Below are 9,349 nucleotides of genomic sequence, written 5' to 3'. Positions count from 1 at the left end.
GTAACAGAAATTCATCTGTGTTTTTTTTTATTTTGCTAAATTTTAAAATTATTAATGTGCACAAAACTACTCTGGCATATTGTGATAAAGGTTTCAAAAAGTGTACTCTCAACTTCTGTACTTATCTTGTCAAGGATCAGTAACAAATTCTGTAGGCTGGCATGGGTCCGTGAGCCACCCTGTGTAGCCAGGCTTGTACTAGAGCACACTTGCTCATTCAGGGACATTACTCCAGAAATTCTCTCTTCGCTCTAATGAATTGTCAATTTTTCCCTCTCTTCTAGATAACTATCATAAGCATTCAAGCATAGTTAAGAAAACTCAGTTCAAACGGACTTAATCACAATGGGAATAAACCCACTGAAGCATTTCAAAGGTGATATTATCCCTAAATAGTTCAGCATACCTTTCTAAAAATTAAATTCAGTTTTTTATACAATTATGGCTAATATCACACTTGAGAGAATGAAACAATAATTCCTTAAGAACACCTAATATATTAATTTTCCCTAACCATTCCCCCTATGTTTGTTTACAGCTGGTTGTTTTCAGGAGGATCCAAATTAGGTCCACATGTCGCATTTGTTTGCTCTGTTTCCCTACTATCTTATAGTCTTCAACAGCTTCTCCCCTATCAACACACACACACATGCTATTTTTCCTCCCATGCCACTGATGTGTTGAAAGACGGCTCAGGAGTATTTAGAAGTTTCCACATTCTGGATGCCTCTACTGGCTTCTTCATGGTATCATTTAACCAGCTCTTATATCCTTTTATTTCCTATAAACTGCTACGTTAGATCCAGAGTCTTGATTAAATTTGGGTTCAAACTTTTTTGGTAAGATACTTGATAATGATGCAATGTATTCATAGTGCATGACATTGGGGGAATAATGTCTTATCCTCTCACTTTCAGTGAGATGGAAATTGATCAGTGGGTTCAGGTGATGATAACTTTATCCATCCTTTGTAAAGACACACTTCTCCATTTGTGATCAACAAATCATGGATGAGTTGATACAAAGTGCTTTCAAGTATCAAAGAAGGTTACCTCTGCAATAACTGGCTAAAGTTTGAATTTATGGAATTTGTGATGTGGAATGTTATTTCTTTTAACTTCCCTTCCAAAACACATGAAATATTTCTGCACAGGTTCTGGCCTCCAGCCTCCCAGGAAGTATGATCGATATGAAAATTTCTAGACGAGCCTGGATAGTTTTTGCTTTAGTGTTCATTAAGTTTCTGCAGTGTGCTACACTCTTCTTCTTATCCAGCTCCTAGTTCTTTCTCCTCCTCAAGAGCATGGAACCTGGAAAATCTTGAAAAGATTGGTGACACTGAATATTTGCTATTATGCTTTCCACAAAGCTATGATAGTTGTTAGAAGTCAAATATTTCTCAAATTTTCTTTATATTTCATACTTATAATATTTTCCCCCTTTCATCTTTTTCTTTTTTCTTCACCTGTAAGACCTCAGGCTTTTTTCCTTTTTCTTTTTTTTTTTTTTTAATTTTTTTATTTATTCATGATAGCCACACAGAGAGAAAGAGAGGCAGAGACACAGGCGGAGGAAGAAGCAGGCTCCATGCACCGGGAGCCCGACATGGGACTCGATCCCGGGTCTCCAGGATCGCGCCCTGGGCCAAAGGCAGGCGCCAAACCGCTGCGCCACCCAGGGATCCCCTTTTTTCCTTTTTCTTATAACCAAATATTATCACCACAGGAAGCCATTTATTAAGCTATATATGCTCCCCAGAGCTTATGAATTGATAGATGATATTGTGGAAAGACCCACGTTTTAATCATTTTCACCACATACATTGGGCAGAGGCAATTTATGTTTTACTGGTATTGGTTCCATTTGAAGTAGTAAACCTTCTTTCGGAATTCTAAGAACGTGCCTTTTCAATTTTGTGAAGTAAGGTATGACAATAGGAAGAGTCATCACAGATTATGGTTTCCAGTTCTGTTATCAAAATAGAATATAAGCAAATAAAATAAAAATTTTGGAACTATGTTAAAGACAAACAATAATACTGTTTATACACCTCTGACAAATTTACCATAAATCTTTAACAAATGGTCTTTTGGATACAGATATTAGTGTTCCTAAAATTTTCCAAATACATCAGCATTATAGAATTTTAGAGGTTTTTTTTCAAGACTTTTTTATTTATTTTAAGAGAGAGAAAGAGCACTCATAAGCAAGTACAAGCCGGAAGAGGGGCAGAGGGAGAGGGAGAGAATGCTAAGCAGACTCTTTGCTGATTGGGGAGCCTGATGCAGGGCTTGATTCCATGACTCTGAGATCATGGCCTCAGCTGAAATCAAGAGCCAGAGGCTTACCCAACTGAACCAACCAAGTGCCCCAGAATTTTAGGGTTTTGAGGCATCTGAAAGTCATGGAGTGTAATCACATGTCTTATCCATGACTCTCAGGTTCCACCAGTGAAGGGTCAAGCATCCTCTGCTCTGGCTTTTCCTGGGGGCAGATCCTCTCTGTCTTGTGCATTCCCTTACTAACTTGCTTATTATGTGCCTACAATGTGCCAGCTGCTGTGCCACAGGCTAGATGACCGCAAGAGAGACTTTTGTGGGTAGAGAAAAATAGGAAAAATGAAGATGAGGAATAAGAGATCCTTGAACAAAGAGAGGTGGTTCTGGATGCTAAGAGTCAAAACAAATCACAACGCATCCAATAAAACCCAACAGGCATTTTACTTAGCCATTCCCTCCTCATTCCCCACCCCGATCATAGTGACAGCTGTTATAGCACACTTGCATAATTGGTCTTATGCCTCCATTTACGTTCTGAAAAATATTTCACCACTCAAGTAGTGTTACAGTGACCCACATTTCCCTGGAAGGGTTTCATGATCTAAATCCTATAATAGTCAAGACGACACTGAAAATGAATGGGAAGGGTTATTTTCCCAGTTTCTGTTCTCTTGTGTCTCCATCTGGTGTTATTGAAAATAACTCTGGGGACTTCGTGGGACTCCTGAGAGCCTAGAGAGGGTCTGCATGTCTGTGTCATTTCCTAGCCCATCTGGCCCCACCATATCCCCGAGTATGACTAGTGGATGGTGCAAAGTAAGCTGCAGATATGGCTGTCTCAGAGTCTGCCGGCCAGGGAGACAAGGGGGTGGAGGGGAGCAACTTTGAGCCAAGGTGCTGTCACAAGGGGACAGAAAGGAGATGACAACTGCAATCCATAATGCCAACCACTCTGGGACACTCTACGCTTCTCTCCGGCTTGGGATGATGTTTTCATTCCAAGAGAACAAGACTATTATTCTTGTTCACTGACATGGAAGGTTATGGCTCCCAATTGTCCTTTAAGACTTTCAGGGTCTCATTCTTTTCTTCTTTTCCTTATCTTTCTCTGTTTTTCATTTCCTTCCACTCTTTTACTCCTCTTGTTCTTTCTTTCTCTCTCTGTCTCTGGTCTCTCTCTGTCTCTGTCTCTGTCTCTCTCTCTCTCTCTGTCTCCCCCTCTCTGTGCCACTGTCTCCTTCTTTCTCTGGCTATCTCTCCCTCTAGCTATGTCTCCTCTGCAGATGGGCAAGCATTCTGAGCATTGATCTAGAGACTTCTAGTGGCATGAGGAGGACAGAACATGGGGCTAGGGTCCAGGAAACCTGGATACTCTCCCTGGCTTTGTCATTAAAATTTGTGACAGGGTAAGATGAAAGATGTAAATGTGCTTTGAAAATTAATACAGAGTACAATTGTCTATTCTTCTCAAGCTACAGTGAAGCTGGGGAAGCCTAAGGACAATAAGAAAACTGTTTAGTCACCTGCTGTTGTGCCTGGCATTGGGTCAGAGGCTCCACTCAGCATATAGAACTATTTTTGAGTTTTAAAAGGCCCACTTACAGCAAGAAAGCCTGAAGAATATGTGCAATACCAGACATGCAGTGAAACCTGAGAATACAGTAATTCCTGAGCTCAGTTTAAAATCAAGATCAATGTTGTCATTCTGAAGTCACTGTTCCATTTAGCTCCATGCCAAGGATTACTGCCATGCTGAGTGATGGGGCCACTGGACCCAGCTCTGCACTATGAAAAGCATAACACAGACAGATGTTGTTATCTCTAATTACACTCTTGAATGAGCCACTACTGATGTCTCTGTTACAGGCCTGTCCCCAAACACATGCTGCAGGGAATGCAAGTGACTCTTACACACTTGCTGTGTGCATGCTTAGGGTGATAATTGCTTCATTATACCTATACTTTCAAGTCTTTTCACTTCACTTCACTTTCTCAACTCAAAGGATACAAAGAATGGTCAAATAAATCAAATGGGACACTTTAGAAGCTGAACCACCTGGGGCAGTTTAGGGCTTCAATGAAAGAAAGCCGAGATTGTAAGTATGGTTTCTAGTCCAGTGGCAGCAGCATCTCCTGGGAACTAGTTAGAATTCTCAGGCCCGTTGAATCAGAAACTCTGAGGGATAAGGCCCAAGAATCTTTTTTTTTTTTTTTTAAGATTATTTATTTGTTTGGGGGGTGGGGTGGGGGAACAGAGGGAGAGGGAGAGTGAGAATCCCAAGCGGACTCTGGGCTGAGCACAGAGCCCGACACACAGTTTGATTTCACAACCCTGAGATCATGACCTGAGCTAAAATCCAGAGTCAGATGCTCAACTGACTGAGCCACCCAGACGCCCCACTGAGAATCTGTATTTTAATAAGTCTTCCAGGTGTCCTGATCCATACTGAATGTATTCTTTTCCCACCACCGTAACAAATTACCACCAACTTGGTGGTTCAAAGCAGCACTGATGGGGTATCTTGCCCTTCCATAGGTCAGAAGTCTGATGTAGGTCTCGCAGTCCTACATCAAAAGGTTGTCACGACTACATTTCTTTCTGGAGGTTCAGAGACAGGACTCTTGCCCTGCTTATTCCAGCATCTATGGGCTGCCTGCATCCCATGGCTCAGGGCCTTATCCACCATTCCGAAAGCCAGGAATGCAGATCTAGTTTTTTCCATTCTCATGCTCTCTAACCTTTCTTCCACTTTGTAAGACTCATGTGATTAGATTGCACCTATCCAGACAATCTCTTTTCTCATCTCAAAACCAGCTTTTACCAACCTTACTTACATCCATCTCTGTTGCCATGCCACATGACATTGTCACGGGTTCCAGGGATGTCCAAGGTGTGGTGGACAACGTGGGTGGAGGTGGGTAATTTGACCTACCGGAATCTACCTTCCGGCTCCCAAAGTTCCATGTCTGCCCCACAGGCAGGATGCACTCACCCTGCCCAGGTCCCCAATGCCTCAGTACACGACAGCCTCAATTCAAAGTCCAAAAATCTCACTTAAATCTCATCAGCTCAAAGGTTCCCAATCTCCTTATCTAAATCATCTAACTAAGGGATGGGTGAACCTCTGGGTGTAATCCATCCTGAGGCACAATTTCTCTGCATCTGCAGACCTATGAAACTAAAGATACCATGGTAGGAGAGGTGTAGCATAACAATTACAGACAGTCTTACTCAAAAAAGGAGAAAAGGAGGGGAAAGGGAATCACTGATTTCAAGCAACTTCAAAATCCAGTTTGGTAAATTCCACTTGGTTTCAGGACCTGGGAATAATCTGTGGCTCATTCCTTTGTTCTCTGGGTCAGCATGCATGCTTGGAGCCAAGTAGCTCTAGCAGCCTGTTTACAGAATTTTGGAGCGCCAATAGGCTTCTTTCATTTTATAATCTCTCTGAACCTTTCAGACAGAGCTAGAGGTGTTTCTGCTGGTATTAGATTCCCAGGAACCTTGTGGGTCTTCCGTGTAAGTCATGGTAATTCACTCTATGGACAAAAGGATTGTTCCAAAATCATTCTCAGATAACCCATGTTTATTTTTGGCCTCTATTGAGTTGGCTGATGGGATCTATCAGCCCCACCTTCATCTACAATGATATTTTTTATGACCCAATATTCCAAATGTTTGGTCTTCCTTCCTTCCTTCCTTCCTTCCTTCCTTCCTTCCTTCCTTCCTTCCTTTCTTTTTCTTTCTTTCTTTCTTTCTTCCTTCCTTCCTTCCTTCCTTTCTTTCTTTCTTTCTTTCTTTCTTTCTTTCTTCTTTCTTCTTTCTTTTCTTTCTTTCTTTCTTTTTTTAAGATTTTATTTATTTATTCATGAGAGACACAAAAAGAGGCAGAGACATAGACAGACGGAGAAGCAGGCTCCCTGTGGGGGGCCTGATGCAGGGCTCGATACCAGGACCCCAGGATCATGCCTTGAATGAAAGATAGACACTCAAACACTGAGCCACCCAGAAGCCCCAAATATTTGGTCTTTCTAAGGGGTTATTAATATGTTGTTCAGTCATACCTTCAGCTTTTCCTCTATGGCATGTTTTCCTGATGGTGAATCTCTGAATTTAAACATTGTTAGCAATCTGGATAAGCTGAGAATTTTCCAAATCATCAGGTCCTGGTTTTTGTTGATTTTTCTTCCTTCATTTATCTCATACCTCTTACATTTTGCTCTAAGCAGAGAAACCAAGTCACACTTTCAACACCTTCCTTGGAAATCTCACCATTGCCCAGTGTCTTCACTTATCAGTTGTACTTTCCATGTAAATGCAAGACACAATTCCACTAAGCTTTCTGCCACTGTATAACATGGATTCTCTTTCCTCTAGTTTCCCATAACAAGTTCTTTATTCCTTATTTACGCTTTCTCTTCCATGTTCCTCACTCCCCACTAAGTCCTCACTAGCAGAGCCATTAGCATCTAAATTTCTACTAAGGATCTGTGCAAGGTCATTCAGACTTTGCTGTCATGCTCCTCAAAATTCTCCAAGCCTCTGCCCATTGCCCAAATCCAAAGGCACTACCACATTTATAGGTATTTGCTGCTGCAGCACCCCACTGATGGTACCAAAGTTTGTATTCATTTTCTGTAACTACCATAACAAATCACCACAAACTTAGTGGCTTAAAATAATACAAAGTTCTTATCTTAAAATTCTATAGCTACAATTTCAACAAGGGTCTCATTGGGCTGAGGCAACAAGGTGTCCAGGTGACTGGACAGCATTCTTTGGAGTTAGACTTTGATATGGAGAGGTGAAAAATGTCTCCAAGATCACACAGCTGGCACAACAGTGGAACATCTGGTACAATGCTTAGGTTTATAATAGGAGTTTAATAAATATTCATTGTAGGCAGCTATGACTGCAACTTTTATTGCTAGCTAAGAAGGGAGTGAAGTATATACACTATGAACTCAAAGAAAAATACAAAGGGATGAAAGGAATTTGAATATGATAACTATAGATTCAGATTTCCAACATAAAAGTAATTGGCATCCCTGAACTAAATAGCCTGATAAATGGATCAGTATCAGAGAAAGGGTTGTAGGATATATGGGGAGGTTTTCCTGAATTGGAGGATAAAGTGAGTCAGCAAATCGGAAGTTCAAACTGTAGGCCAGGAAAAATTCATACCAAATGTTCAAAGTGAAATATACTCTAGTTAAGTTCTTAAAATTCAAGAAAGAAAATATCTAGGCATCCATGAAGAAAAATAAAACTACCTAAAGGGGGGAAATTAGGTAATTTTCAAGTTTCTCTAAAACAATATCCCATGGTGAAAGGTAATTGAACAGTGTGTGAAATTCTGAGGCAATGTAATTTAAGAATATTATAAATCAGATTATATTCAGAAATAAATGCAAGAAATAAATTTATGTTCCTTCCATATGATGGTAACCTATGCAAACTTAAAAGAATAAGGCAGGTCTCTATGTTCTGATAGTAAACAATCTCCAGATGTAAAGTTAGCTGAAAAAAAAGGTGTTGAACAATGAACATAGAATAAGTTTCATTGACTGCCACTCTGTAACTGTTGAATTTTTGCTGTATCCATAAATTTTTTTATTCACAGAAATAAAAATGTTTTTTTAAATAAATATATTTTAAATAAATATTTTAAAAATAAAATGGAAATATTCTTAAAACAGAAAATAAACATATATTTTAAATTAAATCTTAAAATTTCTTATCGCAAGAAAAAAATTTGTAACTATATGTGGTGAGGCACAATAACCAGATTTATTGTGGTCATGATTTCATGAGATAGATTATATATATATATATATCACAAATTATCATGCTTCACACCTGAAACTAATGTAATCTTACATGTCAATTATATCTCAATAAAAATATTTTTAAACATTTTATAAATGTAAGAGACAATCTCAGCATGAAATAATTCAGTTAATATTATTTTTAATCACTTTTTCTTTTTGTAAGAAAGATTTATTTATTGATTTTAGAGAGCAAGAGACCAAGCACACATGAGAGGAGAAAGGGGCAGATGGAGAGGAAGAAACAGAATCTCAAGCAGATATGGGACTCGATCTCATGACCCTGAGACCATGACTTGAGCTGAGATCAAGAGTCAGATGCTCAACTCACTCTGCTACCTAAGCACCCATATGACTTTTTTCTTTCTTTTTTTTTAAGAAAGATTTTATTTATTTATTCATGAGAGATAGAGAGAGAGAGAGGCAGAGACACAGGTAGAGGGAGAAACAGGCTCCATGCAGGAAGCCCGACGTGGGACTTGATCCTGGGGTCTCCAGGATCCTGCCCTGGGCCGAAGGCAGTGCTAAACCACTGAGCCACCTGGGCTGCCCCTGATTTTTTTCCTAAAAAAAAAAAAAAAAGTTAGTTTGATGGAATTGAGGTATCTGCAAGAAAAACCAAAATAAAGAACACAGAAATGGAGCAGCTGTAACAAAATCACCATTGTTCTTTTTTTTTTTTTATAATTTTTATTTATTTATGATAGTCACACAGAGAGAGAGAGAGAGAGAGAGAGAGAGGCAGAGACATAGGCAGAGGGAGAAGCAGGCTCCATGCACCGGGAGCCTGATGTGGGATTCGATCCCGGGTCTCCGGGATCGTGCCCTGGGCCAAAGGCAAGCGCCAAACCACTGCGCCACCCAGGGATCCCCAAAATCACCATTGTTGAACATTGTTTCATGCAAGTATAAAATTAAGACTAATATTTGGGTATTTTGGACTGCAAAATGGAATATAAATGTTATGAACTCTTCCTAACAAAAATAATATAAGTCACAAAATCTGAAGATGGGATGTGAGAATCTGGGTGACATTTTCATAGTAAAGCATTGATTGATATTGCCTAAAAATTCTTAATGTAAATGAAAATAAAATAGAGACCCAAACTTCTAAGTGTTGAGAAAGGCACACTGGACCTACCTCTAGAAGATTTGTAACATACTTGAGGTTTTAAAGGAACAGAGTAGCCACAGTAAACAAATGAATAACATGTCTCAAATTAACTACAGAATATTTTTTC

Source organism: Vulpes lagopus, chromosome 9 (assembly GCF_018345385.1).
Source record: "Vulpes lagopus strain Blue_001 chromosome 9, ASM1834538v1, whole genome shotgun sequence".
NCBI lineage: Eukaryota > Metazoa > Chordata > Mammalia > Carnivora > Canidae > Vulpes > Vulpes lagopus.
This window is presented reverse-complemented; position numbering follows the sequence as displayed.